Here is a 21,917-nt window from a genome sequence, read left to right on the forward strand (position 1 = left end):
GTTTAACACAGTTCCAGGCTCCTAGTATTTGCAAAATATATGTTTATGGATTGATTGATTTTTGTTCTGTGAACAATGGAGAAGCATCTGAAAATTCTGAGCAGGGAAATGACATGAAGTTCTTGTGTTGTCTGGGCAGGTCTTCCCTGTCCCAGAGGTGAAAAATAAAACAGAATAGTCTTCTACTCCCAACCAGAAACAGAGGCTAGAACCATTACAAGACTGATTGGTGACAAATAAGGAAATATTCTCACTTGTATATACCACCAAAAGATGGAAGGAAAGAAGGAAGGAAGGAAGGAAAGAAGGAAGGAAGGAAGGAAGGAAGGAAGGAAGGAAGGAAGGAAGGAAGGAAGGAAGGAAGGAAGGAAGGAAGGAAAAAAGACAACTGACCTCTTCCCTATTTTTCAAATTTTTTTTATACTTTATTCTACTTGGATTTTGATGAATGTATACTTAGGAGAAGTTATCTAGAACAATGAATAATAAGCTTGGAATCAAGAAGACTCATTCATGAGTTCTGATCTGGCCTCAGACATTTACTAGCAATGTGATCCTAGCCAAGTCATTTAACCTTGATTACCTCTGTTTCCTCATTTGTGCAATGAGCTAGAAAAGGAAAGGGCAAACCACTCCAGTATCTTTGTCAAGAAATCCTTAAATTACATCCCTAAACAACAATAAACAAGTCATGAACTAGCTACATTGCATATTTGCTTCTCTTCACCCATGACATACCATCTCCAAATACAGTGCCTACTTTTTATGCTGTCCCCATGACTGAAATGCTCCTCTTCCTTACCTCTGGTTCCTGCCTTCCCTGACCTACTTCAAGAGTCCCCCTTATTCCTATTTTCTGCAAGAGGTCTTTTCTGATTCTTTCCTCCTTGTCTTCCTATTACTAGTGCCTTCCCCATAAGATCACTTCCAATTTATACTATACATCTTAAATGTACATAGTTATTTGCATTAGAATATGAGATCATCCAAGGCAAGGATTATGGTCTGGCTTTTTTTTTTATATCCTCAACATTTATCACAGTAAGCATGTAAATGTGGTCATTGACTACTGACCTTTCTTGAGTATAGATTCTCCACTGGTCTCTACAGATCCTGGAAGCTATTTCAATCAATAAATAAACATTTAGAAATCACCTATGATTTACTGGAGACTGTCCTAAACTATGACTGCAAGATGCCTGATGCCCAAGATCATGCCATACACTTCCCTATTTTTTGTCAAAACAATATGGTAGAAAGAGCTACTCTGTTTGGAAGCACACTGCTGTAATCCTGGCTACCTGAAAACCTAAAGTTGGTTGATCCCTTGAACTGCCTTGAGAGGGCTACACCAAAAGGTGGCTAAAGTTGATTCAGTGTTTGCAATATGACTGAGGACAAGGGAGGAAGAAAAGGAAGCACTTAGCTGATTAAAGAGGGGTGAAACAAACCACGTAAGAAATGGTGAAGTTCAAGGTTTCCATGTAGACAATGAGTGACTTGTGTGATTCCAACCTGGGAGAAATAGATCCAATTTTGTGTGTGTGTGTGTGTGTGTGTGTGTGTGTGTGTTCATTTATTGTTGTTTTTTCTTTCTGGGCATCTAGGTGGCTGTGGATAGTGTTTGACCTGAAGCCAGGAAGACTCATCTTTCTGAGTCCAAATTTGGCCTCAGATTGTTACTAACTGTATAACCCTGGACAAGTCAAGATTAACTGTAGAGGCACAGCCAGAAAATCTATGAGTTTGAGGAACTCCTTATGACATATCTAGCCACACACTTGAGCATCATAGGAGAAACTAGACCTCAGGATTTTTGCCAAGTTACTGGCTGTTGTGGGAGGTATTGGTGGTTGAACCAGGAAGTTTTCCTCCTGTAACTGTTACTCTAAAAACATGTTTCTTCTTCTACCCCTTAGCCTTTGAGCACAAGCCAGAGGCTCAAATTGACTTTTTTTTAAAAGAATCATTTTCTGATGTTATTTACTTTGAATGGAAATTGCAAATTCCATAGGGGTTCTTTCTTTGCTCAAAGAAAATCACCCTCATCAAATTCACTCAGCTCAAGCTTCCTTGTTCAGGGAATTCAAAGGAGGCAAAAAAGATATAATCTTTCTACCATCAGCATAGATTATAGCATTTTCTTAGAAACTCTCTGCATACCAACACATAATTTCAAAGCAACACTTCAGGTAAGCTATAGGTGACCCTCCCCCAGCCCCCAACCTCTGTTTTCAATGGAAATTCTGCATCTCATTTTCTGCTCAGTGCCTCAAGACATGCTTCCCCTGGAGAATACAGAATTCAAAGCAGACGAACAGATGCTCACAAATTAAGGCAATCTATCTATTTACCTACAACAATCCTGGGGGTGATTTGGGGAGAGAGGGAAAGAAAGGACTGAAAACAAACCCAGTAATATAATTTTTTTAAAAGGTATCTAAAATCAATCTCAGGAAGACACTTTTATGTGGGGAGTCGCTGTCTGAGACACCTGACTTTAGGTGTCCTGCATATGAGTAATCAACTGGTCTGTGTGTTAAAATGTAAAATGTAGAAGAAAGTTTTAAAATGGGTATATTGTCTCAGAAATCCTAGATATGGTCTCCACATTTTGTTATTAAGTCATCTCTATTTCTGCACACCCCAGGTTTCATGTCTTTGCTTCTCATAGTCATAGAATTTGTCTTTACAAATTCTTTAGCAAATTGAGTTTTGTGGAGTCTGAGTCTGCCTTTGAGAGGATGCAGCAGCACCAAAGAAATCGGTTAACAGAATCCTAGAGCAAGAATGATTAACCTAGGGGTCACAGACAAAGGAGAGAAATAAAGGAGTGAAGGAAGGAAGGAAGGAAAGAAGCATTTATTAAAGAGTCTAATATATGCTAGTACTGTCCTAAGCAATAAAAATAATGATGACAATATAATATATATATTACATATAACATTTATATAGCACTTACTAAATGCCATGAACTGTGTTAAGAGCTTGAAGATGATCTCATTTGGCTTTCTCAAAAGCCCTAAGAGGTTGATGTTCTCATTTTGTGAATGAAAAACCTGGGGCAAACAGAGGTAAGTTACTTGCCTACAGTCACAGAGCTACTAAATGTTTGAAGTCAAATTTAAATTCAGGTAGGTCTCCCTTACTTCAGATCCAGGAAAGTGTCAATTAGATGTTAATATATTTGATCTAGCTGCTGTATTTGGAGAGATAAACAGAGATCTTATGATCTTGGATAAGTAAAATTTACACAAACACACACACACACATACACACACACACATATTCATTAACCTCTAACTGAAATTTAACATTTCCTTCAATTATTTAAAAGCATTAATCTGAGAGGTGTTATGTAGTCTTTATCACCCTAGCAAAGGCTCCTACAAAGAAGTCTTTAATTAGCAAACATTTTTCTTCAATCGTTGGGGAAAGGGTACTAGATTTAGAGACAGAGTATGAAGGTTCAAGTCTCAGGAAGGGAGGAAGGGAGCGAGACTTATATAACCTTAGTAAGTCGTTCAGCTTTTTGGATTTCATATTCCTCACCTGGAAAATGAAGAAATTAGTTTAGATAGATGATCTATACTAACGTTTTATGATTGTGTGACTTTCTCTTTTGATGCCTCCTCTAAACATTCTCTACCTGTGCTGTCCAGGGTTCCTCCTATGATGTCTCATGTTCAAAGCAGGTTACCTGACAGGCAACAAATTTCTACCTCCAGTACAACACAATACAATCTGGTTCATCATTTATTGGATGCTTTATAAATTGAGTATTGGAAGAAACAGTTTCCATAACAGAAGTTCCCTGAATTGATAAAATTCCTAAATTCAAAAATAAAAATTATGTGAGTAATCATCAAGATAAACGATACAAAGACAAAGAAATTTTAAACCATTCATTCTTCAAAAAAAAATCATAAACAATACATCTTATCTCCTCCCATCTCTCACCCTCCTTATTGAAAAGGAAAAGGAGAAACTTAACTCTTGTTACAAATGTTCATAATCAAGACTTCCAGCCAAGATGGTGGGGAGAAGACAGGCACTGTGTTAAGTGCTCCTCTTTCCCTTTAAAAATACATGGAAAGAAGCCTCTTAATAGAAATTTGATCAACAAAAACCAGAAAGAGAATCTAGGAGAAGAATACCTACCAACAAAGTCTGTCTCAGGGGACCATGGGTGAACTGGGAGATGAGAGCAGAGGGTCAGAACAGGGACAGCAGCTGGGAGAATCCAGAAGACTAACCTCAGCCACAGAGACTTTGGTGAGTCATGGATGCAAGATCCAACTTTAATCTCAGAATCTTTGTGGTGGTGGGTGGGGCGGGAAGAAGAGGAGCTACTGAATGGTGAGTTCCAGCACAGAGAGTTTCAGAACACACCTGGAGAACAACCAACTGGACAGGGGACCTGAGCTCTATACTTTCAGCTGAGCCCTTTTTCCAGAACAAACAAACAACAACCCCCATGCCTTCAGGCTCAGGTGTGGGCAACTGAGTTCACTCAAGGGAAAGAGAGATTAACTCCCTCCCCCAGGGCTCAAGCACATTGTTCAAGGTCAACTCAGACCCTGCTGCTGAGGGCTTTCCAGAGAAAACCACCAGCACTCCCTACTGGGCAGCCCTTGGAATTACTAAGCCAAATGAACAAAGCCTCTAGGATTTTCCAAAGCAAACCTCTGAGAGATAGCTGCCCCCCCAAAACAAGATCCTAGAAAGTTTAAGAAAGGACAGCGAAAGGGGGATCCATGGAAAAATACTTAGAAGACATAGATTCTAACCCGGAGAGATCTAACAGTTCTGAGGAGAATATAAATTGGTCTCCAGCCCAAAAAGACTTCTTTGAAGAAATCAGAAAGGAGTTTAAAAATCAACTGGAAAAATTGGGAAAAGAAACTCAAGAGAAAATTAACACCTTGCAACAAGAAAACAAATCCTTGGAAAATACAATTGGACAAAATACAAAATGAGACTAACTGATCTTCAAGTGGGCAAATGCAAAAAGAAAATAATTCTCTCAAACTTACACTTGGGCAAATGGAAAACTCCTTCAAAAACAGAATTGACCAAATGGAAAAGGAATTGCAAAAGGTAAATTAAGAAAATTCTTCTCTAAAAAAAAAAGAACGGAGTCTGTGGAAACTAATGACTTCATGAGACAACAATATCTGTTAAAACCAAAAGATCAAAAAATAGAAGAAAATATAAAATACCTCATCAGCAAAACCACTGACATCGAGAACAGATTAAGAAGGGACAACCTGAGAATTATAGGCCTTCATGAAAACACTGAAGAGAAAAAAAGCCTGGACTTAATATTACAGGATTTAGTGATAGAAAATTTCCCTGCTATCATGGAAGCAGAGGGGAAAATAGTTATTGAAAGAATACATCAATCCCCTATGGAAAGAGATAGTAAAATGAAAACACCAAGGAATGTTGTGGTCATATTACAGAACTATCAGATAAAAGAGAAAAACCTGTAAGCAGTCAGATTCAAAATAAGGATTATGCAAGACTTGGTCACATAAACATTTAGGGATTGAAGGGCCTGGAATGAGATATTCCAAAGAGCAAAGAAGCTTGGAATGCAGCCAAGAATCCACTATTCACCAAAGTGGAGTCTTATCTTCCAGGGGAAAAGATGGACATTTAATGTAATGGGAGACTTCCAACATTTCCTGATGAAAAGACCAGAGCTAAATGGAAATTTTAGACATCAAAATGGAGCCTCAAGAGACAAATGGAAAGGTTAAAAAAAAGGATAAAGAAAAAAACTACTTTCCAATAAGACCAAACTGGCTATATACCCACTTGGGAGAAAGATTCTCATAACTATTGAGAATTGTAACTCTATTAGAGAGACTATACTTAGCCAGAACTGATGGACACTCATAACTTTTCTGTGACTCAATGATTTAAAAACAATACCTATTAAAAAGGGGGACAATAAGGAGATGGGAGGATGGAGAAGATTGAATGGGTTAAATCTCATTATATCAAGAGGTGCAAAAGACCTTTTGTAATAGAGGGGAAGAAGGGAGGAGGTGAGAACCACCTGAATCTTCATCTCACCAAACTTGGCCTAATGTTAACTTTTATACATTCAATTAAGTTAAGAAATTTATCTTACCTTTCAAGTATTAAAAGGGGAAAAAGGGAGGGGGGACAGGGATGGGGAGAAAAAGGGGAACTAACAGAAGGAAGGGAAGAAGGGGGAAAGGGAAAGGGGAAAGAAAGGGGAGGGAGGTTGATATAGGAGTGAAAACACACTGAAGGTGATGGAATTCAGAAGCAAAAAACTGGGGAATATGGATAAAGGGGAAAATGGGAAATACAAACAGAAGGAAGATAGCAAGTAGGGCAATAAAGAGTTAGTAAATATAACTTTGAATGTGAATGGGAGAACTCTCCCTCAGAACATAAGCAATAGCAGAGTGGATTAAAAACCAGAATCCTATAATATTCTGCTTACAAGAAACTCATTTGAAGCAGAGAGATACATATAGAGTAAAGGTAAAAGTTGGAGAAAAATATATTTTCCTTCAGCTGAAGTGAAAAAAGAAGGGGTAGCAATCCTTATCTCAGACAAAGCAGCTAAAGAAATAGATAGCGTTAAAAGAGATAAGGAAGGAAACTATATCCTCCTAAAAGGTACCATAGACAATAAAGTAATTTCAATACTAAATATGGATGTACCCAATGGTATAGTATCCAGATTCTTAGAGGAGAAGTTGAAAGAGCTACAGGAAGACATAGACAGCCAAACTCTACTAATGGGGGACCTCAACCACCCACTCTCAGATTTAGATAAATCTAATCATAAAATAAATAAGAAGGAAGTTAAGGAGATAAATAGATTGTTACAAAACCCTAGATAAGATACATTTATGGAGGAAATTGAATGGGTATAGAAAGGAATATACTTTTTTTTCTGTAGGACATGGCACTTACATAAAAATTGACCATGTACTAGGGCATAAAAACCTAATGATCAATTGCAGAAAGGCAGAAATAGTGAATACATCTTTCTCAGATCATAATACAATAAAAATCATATGCAATATTGGTCCAGGGAGATATAGACCCAGAACTAATTGGAAACTAAATAACTTCATATTAAAGAATGAGTGGAGAAAGCAACAAATTATAGAAATAATTAATTATTTAATCCTAGATAATGGCAATGAAACATGCCAAAACCTATGGGATTCATTCAAAGCACCTGGCAGGGGCTATATTATATCTTTAAATTCTTACATTAATAAATTAGAGAAAGAAGAAATCAATGAACTAAATATGCAACTAAAAAATTAGAGAAAGAACAAATTTTAAAAAATACTTCAATTAAATACCAGATTAGTAATTCTAAAAATTAAAGGAGAAATTATTATAATTGAAAGTAAGAAAACTATTGAAATAATAAATTCAATCAAGAGCTAGTTTTATGAAAAAAACAATAAAATTTGTAAACCTCTGGTCAATTTGATTAAAAAAAAGAAGAAAACCAAATTGCTAGTATCATAAATGAAAAAGGTGAACTCACCACCAATGAGGAGGAAATTAAAGTAATTGTTTGAAACTATTTTGCTCAACTCTATGCCAACAAATTTGACAATCAAAGTGAAATAGATGAATATTTACAAAAATATAAGTTGCCCAGATTAAATGAAGAGGAAATTAACCAAATAACCCTATCTCAGCAAAAGAAATTCAACAAGCCATTATTAAACTCCCAAAGAAAAAATCTCCAGGGTCCAATGGATTCACAAGTGAATTCTATCAAACATCTAAGGAACAATTGGTTGCAATTCTATATAAATTCTTTGGAAAAATAAGTGAAGACAGAACTGTGCCTAGTGCTTTATATGATACTAATATGGTGCTGATACCTAGACCAGGAAGAGTTAGAACACAGAAAGAAAATTATAACCCTATCTCCCTGATAAATATAGATGCAAATATCTTAAATAAAATCTAAGTAAATGAATACAACAAGTTATCAATAGAATAATGCATTATGATCAAGTAAGATTTATCCCATGAATGCAAGGTTGGTTCAATATTAGAAAAACTGTTACAATAATTAATTATATCAATAATAACCCTATCAGAAATCATAAGATCATATCCATAAATGCTGGGAAAGCTTTTGACAAAATACAGCATCCATCCCTACTAAAAACACTAGAGTGTAAGAATAAATGGATTCTTCCTCAGAATAATAAGCAGTATCTATATGAAACTATCAACAAGCATTATATACAATGGGAATAGGCTAGACATATTCCCAATAAGATCAGGGATGAAACAAGGAGGCCCATTATCACCACTACTATTCAATATTGTATTAGAAATGTTAGCTTCAGCAATGAGGGAGAAAAAGAAATTGAAGGAATTAAAATTGGGAAGGAAGAGACAAAACTCTTACTCTTTGCAGATGACATGATGGTATACTTAGAGAATTCCAAAAAATCTTCTAAAAAAACTACTAGAAATTATTAGCAACTTTAGCAAACTCACAGTATATAAAATAAACCCTCATAAATTCTCAGAATTTTTATGTATGACTAGCATGATACAGAAGAAAGAGAAATACCATTCAAAGTAACCTCAGACAATATAAAATACCTGGGAGTCTACCTGCCAAGGCAAACACAAAAACTTTTTAAAAACAATTACAAAACACTTCTCACACAAATAAAATCAGATTTAAATGACTGGGCAAATGTCAACTGCTCATGAATAGGTCAAGCTAATATAATAAAAATGACAATTCTAACAAAACTAAACTACTCATTCAGTGCTCTACCAATCAAAATTCCAAAAAATTACTTTAATGAGTTAGAAAAAGTTATAAGTAAATTTATAGTGGAGAAACAAAAAGTCAAGAATTTCCAGTGATTCAATGAAAAAAAAGTACAAAAGAAGGTGGCTTTGCCTTACCAGATCTAAAACTATATTATAAAACATCAGTCATCAAAACTGTCTGGTATTGGGTAAGAAATAAAGTGGTGGATCTGTAGAATAGACTAGGTAGGTACAATAGCAGGAAATGATTATAGTAATCTGCTGTTTGATTAACCCAAAGAGTCCAGCTATTGGGATAAAAATTCTCTCTTTGATAAAAACTGTTGGGAAAATTGGAAGTTATTATGGAAGAAATTTAGATTAGACCAACACTTCACACCCTGTACCAAGATAAGATAAAAATATATACAGGATTTAGACATAAAAAAGCAATATTATAAGCAAACTAGAAGATCAAGGAGTAGTTTACCTGTCATATCTATGGAAAGGGAAGCAGTTTATGGCCAAAGAAGAGATGGAGAACATCATTAAAAACAAACTAGATAATTTATTATTAAAATATTATATTATTAATATTATAAATTATTAAATTAAAAAGCTTTTGCACAGACAAAACCACTGTAACTAATATCTAAAGAAATGTAGTAAATTGGGAAACAATTTTCACAGCTAGTATTTCTGACAGAGGACTCAGTTCTAAAATATACAGAGACCTGAGTCAAATTTTCAAAAAAAACAAGCCATTCCCCAATTGCCAAATGGTCAAAGGATACACAAAGGCAATTTTTAGCTGAGGAAATCAAAGCAATACATAGTCATATGAAAAATTGCTCTAAATCATTACTTATTAAAGAAATGCACATTAAAGCATCTCTGAGGTACCACCTCACACCTCTCAGATTGGTCAATATGACCAGGAGTGACAATGATCAATGTTGGAAGGGATATGATAAATCTTGGACTCTAATACATTGTTGGTGGAGTTGTGAACTAATCCAACCTTTCTGAAGAGCAATTTGGAATTATGATTTATGACTCTAATGAGATAAAAGAGGGGAGGATAGTTAGTGATGATGAAACAATTTTGCTTATTAATCAATCAATCAACCTTTTATACTAGTACTTCTATCATGACAGATAATCAGAGTATATTTTGACAAAGGGGTTGTAAATACAAGATAGGGTAAAGACAATAAAAACACTAAAAAAGAGGATAAATAACATCAGGTGGAAGAGGCACAAAGACCTATTATAAGAGAGGGAAAGGAGGAAGGGTATGAACACTGAGTAAACCTACTCAATAGAGTTGGGTCAGAGAAGGAATACCACATATTCCCAACTGGGTTTAAAAGTCTATCATAAGGATGGCTAGGTGGTGTACTGGATAGAGCACTGGCCTTGGAGTCAGTACCTGGCTTCAAATCCAACCTTAGACACTTAATAATTACCTAGCTGTGTGGCCTTGGGCAAGCCACTTAACCCCATTGCCTTGCAAAAATCTAAAAAAAAAAGTCTATCCTACCATACAGAGAAGTGGGGGGGGGGGAGAAAATGAAAGAGGAAGGGATTGGTCAAAGGAAAGGTGACTACAAAAGTGAAAGCTAAGTTAAACAAAAGTTAAAAGAAAAATAAAAAGGTAAAAGAAGCAAAAATTATAAATAGGGAAAGAAAGCATGGAGGGAAATACACAATTAGTCATTTTAACTGTAAATGTGATTAGGATGAACTCTCCCATAAAATGGAAGCTGATAATAGAATTGATTAAAAATCCATAATCCCACAATATGTTGTAGGGCAAAGGTAAACTATATTATGCTTCAGAGTAAGTAAAAAAATCAGGGGTAGCAATACTGATCTCAGACAAAGCAAAAATAGATTTCATTAAAAGGGATAAGGAAGGAAACAGCATCTTCTTAAATTGAATCATAGGCAATGAAGTCATATCATTGCTAAACATATATGTACCAAGTAGTATAGCATTCAAATTTTTGGAGAAGCTAAATGAATTACAAGGCAATATAAGTAGCAAAACATTATTATTGGAGGACTTCAACCTCTCTCTCTCTCTCTCTCTCTCTCTCTCTCTCTCTCTCTCTCTCTCTCAGAATTAGATAAATCTAACTACAAAATAAGCAAGAAGAAAATTATGAAGGTGAAAAAAATCTTTGGAAAGCCTAGCTATGATAGAGCTCTGGAGAAAACTTAATAAGGATAGAAAATAATATACCATTTTCCCTGCAATACATGACATCTATATCAGATTTGACCATGCACTAGGGTGTTAAAAACTTTACATTCAAAAGCAGAAATTCAGAAATAATAAGTGCAGGCTCTTAAGATTATGGTGCATTAAAAATTTCATGCAATGAAGGGTCATAGAAAGAGAAACCAAAAATTAATTGGAAATTAAATAAAAATTTTAAAGAATGAGTGGATCAAACAACAAATCATAGAAATAATCAACAATTTCACCCAAGAAAATTAGAATAATGAAACATCATACCAAAATTTATAGGATGCAGTCAAATAAGTTTTTAGGAGAAATTGAATATATCTAAATGCTTATATGAATAAAATAGAGAAGAGATCAATGAATTGGGTATGCAACTAAAAACTAGTAAAAGAGCAAATTAAAGATCTCCAATTAAATACCAATTTAGAAATTCTGAAAATAAACCAAGAGAAGAATATTCATTAATAACATTCATTAACATTCATTCATTAGCAACAACATTGTGAGATGATCAACTTTGATGGATGTGGCTGCTCTCAGCAGTTTAGAGAACTAGGACAACCCTATTAGACTGGTTATGGACAATGCTATCCCCATCCAGAGGAAGAAAAACAAAATAAAACAAAAATCCTTCAGAATCTGAGGAACACTATATTCACTTTTTTAAAAGAATAGCTCTTATGCATTTATTTCCCTCAATCCTAATTTCTCATACTGAAAATAGCTAATCTGTAAACATGCTTAACACAAATGTGTAAATACAATACTAACCTGACTGTTAACTGCTGAGCGAAGGGGGTAAAAAGGAAAGGTGGAAGGAAATTTTCTAACTTAGAAATTAACATAGGCATATGGATGAATGTTAAAAAAAATTCATAACATGTATTTAGGAAAGTAAAGTATCAATAAAAAATTGCTAGCCTCAGTGGGAAAGTAAGATTTAAAAAAAAGAAATTCTGAAAAATCAAAGGAGAGTTTAATAAAATTGAAAGCAAGAAGGCCATTGTTCTAATAAATAAAACTAAGGTTTTTTATGAAAAGAATAGATAAATATTTGATTAATCTGATTTTAAAAAGAAAGAATACCAATTCCCACAAAAATGAAAACAGTAAACTTACCACTAATGAGAAAGAAATTAAAGAGATAATTTGGAGCTATTATGCTCAGCTGTATGCCAATAAATTTGACAACTTGACAAAATGGATGAATATTTACAAATATACAAACTAATCAGATTAACAGAAGAGGACATAAAATACTTAAATAATCCCATTTGGGAAAAGGAAATTGTAAAAACCATTAATAAACTCTCTAAGAAAAAGTCTCCAAGTTGAGATGGATTTACAAATGAATTCTTCCAAACATTTAATGAAAAATTAATTCCAATTCTACATAAACTAGTTTTAAAAACGTTCTGCTAAATTCCTTTTCTGATACCAATATGGTATTAATGCCTGAACTAGGAAGTGTCAAAATAAACAAAGAAAATCATAGATCAAACTCCCTAATGAAAATTGATGCAAAAAATCTTAAATACGATTTTAGCAAAAAGATTACAAGTTATTACTAGGATAATATATCATGATCACAGTCACCATTGGTGTAATGAACATGTGAACATTCATAGGCAACACAAGATCCAATAGATTTTCATGACAAGCAACTCTTGTTTTCAGAGTATCAAAACAAGGTATGGGTATCCAAATAGCAGCCCTGAGTGAAACAAGACTGGCAAATGAAGGTCAATTTACTGAAGTCAAAATGCATACTCAATTTTTTAGAGTGGCCACAGTGAAAGGGAACACCAGGACGCTAGGGTAGCTTTTGCAATCAAAACTAATCTAGTCAAACTTCTTGAATGCCTACCAAAAGGAGTGAATGAAAGACTCATAACAATGACATTACCACTTCTAGGAAAACACCATACCACCATCATCAGTGCCTATGCTCTCACCATGACAAACACTGATGAAATTAAAGAAAATATTAAGAAAACCTGACAAACCTTATCAATGTATCAAAAGAGATAAAGCTTATAATTCTGGGTGATTTTAATGCTAGACTCAGATTACCAGTCTTGGCAGGGAGTCCTTGGGAGGAAGGAGTTGGAAACAGCAACAGCAATGGTTACCATCTAATGAAGATTTACATATCTCATGACCTTTCTCATCACAAACACTGTCTTCCATTTACCTAAATGTAATAAAACTTTCCTGGATGCACCCTTGTAGCAAAAATTGACACCTATTAGACTATGTAATTATAAAGAGAAGAGACAGGATTTGAGAATGACAAAGACAATGTGTGGTGCAGAGTGCTGGACTGATCACAGACTCATCCTCTCTAAGCTAAATATTCACATTCAACCAAAATGGCTGCCCCAAGGTGAAATGAATAATAAAAGAACTAACATCAAAAGATTAGAGTGTCTCTCTGGGTGGGAACAGTTTATTATCTACTTGGAAAACTGAGCCAACACATGGTTGGCAACAGTGTAGCAGAAAAAGAGTGGGAAGCTTTCAGAGATCTGGTATACAGCACCCTATTTATTCATCTGAACCAGAACACTCTCAAACCCCAAAGCTGGTTTGATGAAAATGATAGGGAAATATAAAAGCTGCTAAATGACAAAACAAGAACACCATGGGGTTTACCAGGATAGTTCATCCATTTCTAAGAAGGCAGCATTTAATTCCATCTAAAGAAAAGTACAAGCAAAGCCATTTCCTTGGCTCAGTCAGAAGGTAGATGAAATTTAGTTTTATGCAGACAATAACAAATCAAAATGCTTTTATGATGCCCTGAAGGCTATTTATGAGCCAAAGACATATGGTGCATCTCAGCTACTCAGTACTGATGGATTCACATTAACAATAGAGACATGATCCTAGACAGATGGGCTGAACATTTCCATAGAGTCCTTAACAGACCATCTTCAGTCTATGTAGAAGCTGTTGACTATTTACCTCAAGTTGAAGATAATTAGTCCCTAGCTGAAGTTCTAACTGAAGAAGTTTTTTGAATGCCATTGGTCTCCTTTCAAGTGGCAAAGTACCTGGTGCTGATTCTTTTCCATCTGAGATCCACAACGGGGGGGGGGGGGGGCATTGCTTATTCCAAAAACTGACTGAAATTTTCCAAGTTATATGATATGAAGAGGTTATCAGCCAAAGATTCAAGGATGCCTCTATCATCTATCTCTATAAAGGTAAAGGGAATAGATCATCTTAGGACAATCATACTCCTCAACAGGCTGATTCTTCACCTGGAAGATGGTCACCTCCTAAGAGCCAGTGTGGTTTCAGAAAAGTGTCAAGGTATAGTCAATATGGGGTTTTCTGCTGAACAACTCCAGGAAAAATGTTAGGGACAGAACAGAGGACTATATACAACATTTGAGTATCTGACCAAGGCCTTTGGCACCGTCAGTCTTGAGAGTTTATGGACAACTATGTCAAATTTTGGTTGCCTGGAGAAGTTTATCAGGATTGTACAACAATTTCATGATGGCATATGTGGCTGGATTCTGGATAGTGGACAACATTCTCAAGATTTCCCAGTCACCAATGGAATAAAACAAGGATGTGTCCTTGCTCCCATACTTTTTAGCATGCTTTCAGCCATGTTGTCAAACACTTTCATTGAGAATGAGCATGGCCTCAAGGTCAAACACTTTCATTGAGAATGAGCATGGCCTCAAGGTCAGCTACCACACTAATGGCAAATTTTTCAACTTGAGAAGTTTACAAGCTAAGGTCAAAGTTGAAGGAGTGTTGCATGATCTTCTGTTTGCAGATGATTGTGCTCTCAATTCAGTCTCTGAAGCTGAGCTGCAACAAAGTATGGAATAATTCTCTGCTGCTTGTGCTAACTTTAGTCTAACAATTAACACCAAGAAAACACAAGTGTTCCATCAGCCAGAACCACACCATCCATAGATGGAATCATCAATTACAGCAAATGGAGAAGTTTTGACTGTAGACAAGTTCACTTAACCTGGCAGTGCCCTTCCAAGGAGGTACATGTTGACAATGAGGTTGACACATGCATTGCCAGAGATAGCTCAATATTTGGGAGACTCCAAAAGAAAATTGTATTAAAGAAAAAAGTGGTATTAGACTGACTACCAAACTGAAGTTCTACAGAGCTGTTTTGCTGATCTCATTGCTCTATGCATTTGAAACCTAGACAGTCTATTGCCCTGTCAGGAAACTGAATTGCTTCCATTTAAATTGTCTTAGGAATATTCTGAAGATCACCAGGCAGGAGAAGATACCATACACTGAGGTCCTTTCTTGAACTCAATTGTCTAGCATTCTAATATTACTACAGAGAGTACAACTACAGCAGGCTGGATATGTTAAAATGCCAGGTATATGCTTGCCTATTTTATGGGGAACTCACACAGGACAAGCACTCACAATTGGGTCAGAAGAAGAAATACCAAGACACCCTAAAGTTCTCAATGAAGAACTTTAGAATTGATTGTATAGCATGAGAGACATTGGCACAGGATGACCCAGCATGGTACCCTCTTCATTGAGAGTGCTGTGCTCTATGAGGAAGGCAGAATTGAAGCAGCTTGAAGAAAATATGACATCTGTAAGTCCAGGTGTTCACATGGACTATTTGTGCCCAATCTATGGTAGAGCATTTTGAGCTGGTCTTGGTCTGACCAACCAAAATCAGATGCAATATAATTTGTCTCAAAGACAATGATGTCATTTTGGTCTTCTTCAATAATGAAGGACAAGAACCAATCAACTAACACTGTTATCAGGTAGGATTTATACTGGGTAGACAGAAATGATTCGATATTAGGAAAACATTCAAGATAACTGATCATATTAATAATAAAACCAATAAGAAATCAAAAGATGCTTAAAAATCCTTTGATAAAATACAATATACATTCCTATTAAAACACTAGAAAATATAGGAATAAATGTTTTCCTTAATATAATAAGCAGCATCTAACTAAAACATCAACAAATATTATAAACTAGGAGCATTTCCAATAAGATCAGGATGAAACAAGGATGCCGATTATCACTTTTCCTATTCAATATAATATTAGAAATGTTAGCTTTAGGGGCGGCTAGGTGGAGTAGTGGATAAAGCACCGGCCTTGGAGTCAGGAGTACCTGGGTTCAAATCTGGTCTCAGACACTTAATAATTGCCTGGCTGTGTGGCCTTGGGCAAGCCACTTAACCCTGTTTGCCTTGCAAAAACCTAAAAAAAAGCTTTAGTAGTAAGAGAAGTGAAAGAAATTGAAGGAGTCAGAATTGGCAATGAGGAAGCAAAACTTGCACTCTTTGAAGTTAGCATGATGGTATACTTAGAGGACCATAGAATATCATCTAAAAGACTACTTGAAACAATTAGCAACTTCAACAAAGTAGTAAGATATAAAATAAACCAATATAAATCATCAGTATTTTTATATATATATAAACAACAAATCCCAAGGACTAGAGATAGAGAAATTCCATTTAAAGTAACTGCAGATAACACAAAAAACTTGGAAATGTCTCCAGAGACGAGCCCAGAAACTGTATGAGCACATTTAGAAAACAGTTTTCACACAAAGTCAGATTTAAACAATTAGAAAAAAATGTCAATTGCTCATAGTTAGACTGAGCTAATATAATAAAAATGCCAATTCTACCCAAATTAAATTATTTATTCAGTATTTCTTTGTTTTACTTATCCATTACACAATGATTTTAAATTGCCTTAGTTTGGTATTAATTTGGTTTTCTTTTCAGGTTATTTGAAGCCCAACCTTTGTCTCAAAAAGGCTATTTTTAATCTGCTATGTTTATTTTCAAGAACTGGTAATCAAATGTGCTGTCTGATCATATAATATTAGTTTATCAGAGCAAAACTTCTTTAAAAACACCCAAGTAGCTTAGTGTGTATGTATGTATGTGTGTAGGGGTGTGTGTGTGTGTGTGTGTGTGTGTGTGTGTGTGTGTGTGTGTGTCTGTGTGTGTGTGTCTGTGTGTGTGTTCCTGTTTGTCTTTCTGTAAGGGGTTTTGAAACATAGTGGATTATTCAACTTAAGGATTTCATTATTTCAAATGAGAATGTTATGAGTAGACATTCTATCAAATTTCCAACAATATTAAAATAGAAAAAATGTAAACAAAATTAAAATGGAGGGAAATAGCATGATTTGAGATATCATATTAATTCTAGCATGAAGGGAATATACATTAAAGCAAAAAAATCTTTTCTACCAATAATGAGGGGAAAAATTGTGCATCTGTAGCACACATAGAATCCAGCCATCCAGAAAGTATCCTTGTAATGTTGTCATGGCAACACCAGCTACTTATGACATCACGGTGAGATGGCAGACCTGATAGCAGAATTCTTTAAATGTTACACTGACTCATGTCCATTTTGCCTTCCTCCCCCACTCACTTCACCACTACTCCAGTGAAAAAGAAAAATGGATTTCCAGTACCCAAACAGTAAGAAAAAAAGAAAAACAGACTCTAAGTTATATTTACCTTCAATTTACTCTTTCCAATTCTATTTTCAAATAGTGAAAAAATCAGTCTTCCTTTTAGCTTTCCTGTTACAAATTTCAACCATGTCAACCCTCACCACAACACACTCACACACACAGACACACACACACAAATACACCCTACCCTAGGGGAGTAAGAGGGCAGGGATGGGGAACATCCTCAAGAAGAAAGAATTGGTTTTCTTTTCAAAGGAAGAGGAAAAGGAAAACTTCTAAGATACTCCAAAATTTCTCCAAGTCCATAATATGCAAAAGGCCAGTGCAGTCCAACAAGTATTTCTTATGCACTTACTATATAGAAGGCATTAGAAGCAAGGAAAGAAAACAATACACAGTACTACTACATGTTAGGCTCTGTGCTAAGTGAAAAGTAAATATAATTCTATTTTATTCTCATAACTACCCTGAGAGGTTGATGCTATTATTATACCCATTTTACAGTCAAGAAAATTCAGTCAGAGAGATTGATTTGAAAGCAAATTGTGTATATATGTGCATTTGTGTCAAAGTATATATGTATGCATGTTATATGTGTGTTTGTGAATATATGTAGGTGTATATATATACATATATATATATATAAAATACAATACAATACATATATATGGAAAGAGAAAGATGTACAATGAATATGGATACATGATAGAAAAAATGTATATGTGAAGCCTATATTGAATCCAGCCATTCAGAAAGTATCCTTGAAATATTGTGATGATATGACTACAAACTATATTATAGGTTGAGGTTAAAATTACTAACAAATAGGAGGATCAGAAAGATTTTACAATAGGGACATGAGTAGTTAGACCTTGAAGGAAGCCCTAGGGTTCTGCAATTGGAACTTTTGCCTAAGGCATTATTCTGCAAAGGGTAAAGAAATTTAATACATACTCTTCTTCAGCATAGAATTAACTGAGCTTAGCACCAAGTTGTTCAGAATAGTTTCAATAGGAAGCTATTAATAATACCCTCTATGATTCATTATAGCAATTCATGTCCTTCCTGTTCAACTAAATTTGTCCAAATCACTTGCATTATTATATTCATATCATGGATGATGAAGTTTATTTTAAAGTGAGATTCCTTGCTGTTTGCCCCAGGATAAGTTTCATACTGATGGCCCAGAAACCAAAATCACTGTCTCTGATACATATTTTCATATAGTTTCAGTAATTTGCATTGGTCCCTGAAGCAGCTCTGTTACAGACTAACAGTGGCTCATTTGACTTGTCCCTTTTTTTAATTTTTGGAATAAAACAAGTATTTCCATAACATAGTATAATTAAAAATAACAAAGATGATTGCATGTGAAACTGAAAGTGTACTATGCACAACTTCCATTTCCTTTTAAAGATACAATAAAGTTATTCTGAAAATTTCCTTTTTTTTCTTTTTTTTCTTTTTTTCCTTCTTCCTTTCCTCCCCCCACCCACCCTAGAGATGGTTACCAGGAAACAAATAGGTATGTATATACATACATATATATTTATATATAAATTATTCTAAACATAATTCTATTTATCAGTTCTCTCTTTGAATGCAGATAACATTCTTCAGATGTCCTTTATAGCTAATTGAGTTATTTATAAAAAATCAAATTGAATTATTTGCTCAAAATCATTTTTAAAACAATATGGCTTTGACTGTTGGGTTCTCCAGGTTCTGCTCATTTTGCTCTTCATTATTTTGTGCAAGTCTTCCCAAGATTATTTTTGCAAGATCATGGAGTTCATCATCTCTTGAAGTACTTGTTTAAAATACTGCCTCATGCATCAGTTGGGGAATGGCTGAAAATGTTATGGCATATGAATGTTATAGAATACTATTATTCTAAAAGAAACCTTAAATGGATATATGGATAAATGGATAAACATACATTAAAGCCAAAAAAATCTTTTCTACCAATAATGAGGGGGAAAATTGTGCATTATATATATATATATATATATTTAAAGAAGTATGGAATGAATTACAGGAATTGATGCTGAGAGAAGAGAGTAGAACTAAGAGAACACTGCACACATTAACAACAACATTGTGAGATCATCAACCTCGATGTATGCAATTCCTCTCAGCAGTTCAGAGAGCTAGGACAATCCTAGAAAACTGGCTAAGGACAATGCTATCCCCACCTAGAGGAAGAAAAACAAAACAAAACAAAACCAATAAAGCACCCCTTCAGAACTAAATGAACACTACTACATTCCCTTTTTAAAGATTTCTCTTATATATTTCTTTCCCAGCTCAAGGTTTTCTTTCTTTTCCCTTAATCCTAATTCCTCATACTGAAAATGACTAATCTGTAAATATGTTAAACATAAATGTGTATGTATAATATGTACTTGACTATTTGCAGTTGAGGGGAAGGGCGTGGGAAGGGAGGTTGGAAGGACATTATGCAAATTAAAATATCTATATGCATGTGAATGAATGTTGGAAAATTTTTATAATATGTAATTGGAAAAATTAAAATAAAATATCAATAGGAAAAGCAAGAAAAGGAAAGGAAAAATACTACTTCAGATACTTGATACTGAGAAAATCATAACTTCTCTCAGATGCTGTTTATCTGAAAAGTAATATTAAAAATATAATTTGCTTTACATGATGACATTAAAGTGAGGTAGCATATTTTAAATGCTTGACAAACCTTAAAACACTATTCAAATGCTATTATTATTGGTTATTATTATCATTATTATTTTAGTATGTATGTGTTTGTCTTATCTTCTCCATGATCATGAGGTGATTAATGATCAGAAATCACTAAACCAATGATCTTGTTTCCTTGGAAAATTTAAAATGTTTCTTAGCTGCTAGACAGAATAAAAAACATTTGGTTTTGACTAAGGGGTTCCAAAGATAGGAGCTTAAAAGGTCTGTAACAGGAATATGTCTTAAATGGAAGAATTAAGATCTTTCTATATATTCTAAATATAACCTTTAAGTCTTTAATTTTGCCAGCATTTGCTCCAATCTTTTCCAGAATGAAAGAGGAACCAGGGTCTCCCCTTTAAGGCCAAGGCTTATACTAGATGCACTGCAGAGTATAACAAACAAGAGCTAGTCTGAGTCTGATCTTCCTCCAAAGAAATCTTCAATACACAGGGGACAAGAGAAGAGAAGAGAAGTAGCTTCAGGTGAAGATGAAATAGTCATGGAAGAAATATTATTTACATCAAGTATAGGGGAGTATTATTTTTAAAAACTCATCTACTTTAGATAACATGTTTATATTTATGAAGTATAAAATGTCACATCAATTAGTGACTCAATTATAAATTTCTCAAAGCATCCCACAAAAAGGACCAAAAACCATGATGGACACCTTCATGTACATTTTACATACATCTCATGGAAGTTAGCCTAAAATAAAACTAAATCCTTCTATTAGAATTCTGCTTCCAATTTTCTCTGAGTTACCCAGAGACTTACACTGTCTCCCACCCCTGCATAATATCTTTCATGGAAGCATTCCACTTAAATCTGTTTTCCCCAGATTTTATCCCTTTATATAAGACCATCTTGTCTCCTACCACTTAATTTTCCCATCAAAATTTGAAAAACCCTGAAGACAAACACCATCTTTTTAAATGGGTTTTTACTTCCCAAATTTTCTTTCTCTTCCAAAATTCTTACCTTAAATCAGCAGTCAAAATGAAAAGATCATTTATCTTCCTGAGTTCACTTCTTGCCTCAGATCTTGTAATGTCTTGCAATACCTTCAAGTTTCTTTTTGTCATCATCATTACCCATCCTCTCTTCCCCAACATTCCTGAAACATCAGAAGCGGGTAGTGGCTGTCAGAATTGATGAGATGTGTGGAAGACTCCCAATCATGTTACAGATCTATCCCAGAATGGTAGCAAAATTTTTCATTGTTAGTGTCAGGTCAGCAAATAACTTCCTTGGTACCCTTCAGCAAGGAATTATGAAGCATTCCTATTCATCTTACCTTTTTTTCTACCCTTCTTAAATAACTTTGCTCTTGATGGTACAAGTGGGTTCAAACAATGTTCATATCTTGTCAGTTGCTTCTTCCAAAGACAGAAACAAAGGGAAACTCATTGACTTTCATTTTTCAAAGATGTGTACCATCTAGAAACAAAAGAAAGTAAGGGATCATTAACACAAAAGACTGACATCTTCCCCAAACTAAAAATAAATCATATCACCATATTGGAGCAAAAGAGAAATATCAAAGAAAATATTTGTTGCTTGGAGTGGTGGCAGATGTATTTAATTTTGTGGGCTGTTTTCTCTGCCAAAGTAATTTTGTTTTAATAGGACATAACATAACAAAAATCATTTAATTCATAAGAAA

At 34.7% G+C, this 21,917-nt stretch overlaps 1 long non-coding RNA gene across 1 annotated transcript in view; it reads right to left on the reverse strand.

Annotated features, from left to right (window-relative positions):
* The window catches only part of LOC141523687 (uncharacterized), a 35,631-nt gene extending 13,955 nt beyond the window's left edge, over window positions 1-21,676 (reverse strand). The window contains exons 1-2 of the long non-coding RNA XR_012478558.1: window positions 21,549-21,676; window positions 21,233-21,368 (exon numbers count right to left, since the gene is read on the reverse strand). This is a non-coding gene — a long non-coding RNA (uncharacterized LOC141523687). The remainder of the gene's footprint in view (window positions 1-21,232; window positions 21,369-21,548) is intronic.
* Window positions 21,677-21,917: the final 241 nt, after the last annotated feature.

This window comes from Macrotis lagotis, chromosome 1 (genome assembly GCF_037893015.1).
Source record: "Macrotis lagotis isolate mMagLag1 chromosome 1, bilby.v1.9.chrom.fasta, whole genome shotgun sequence".
Lineage (NCBI taxonomy): Eukaryota > Metazoa > Chordata > Mammalia > Peramelemorphia > Peramelidae > Macrotis > Macrotis lagotis.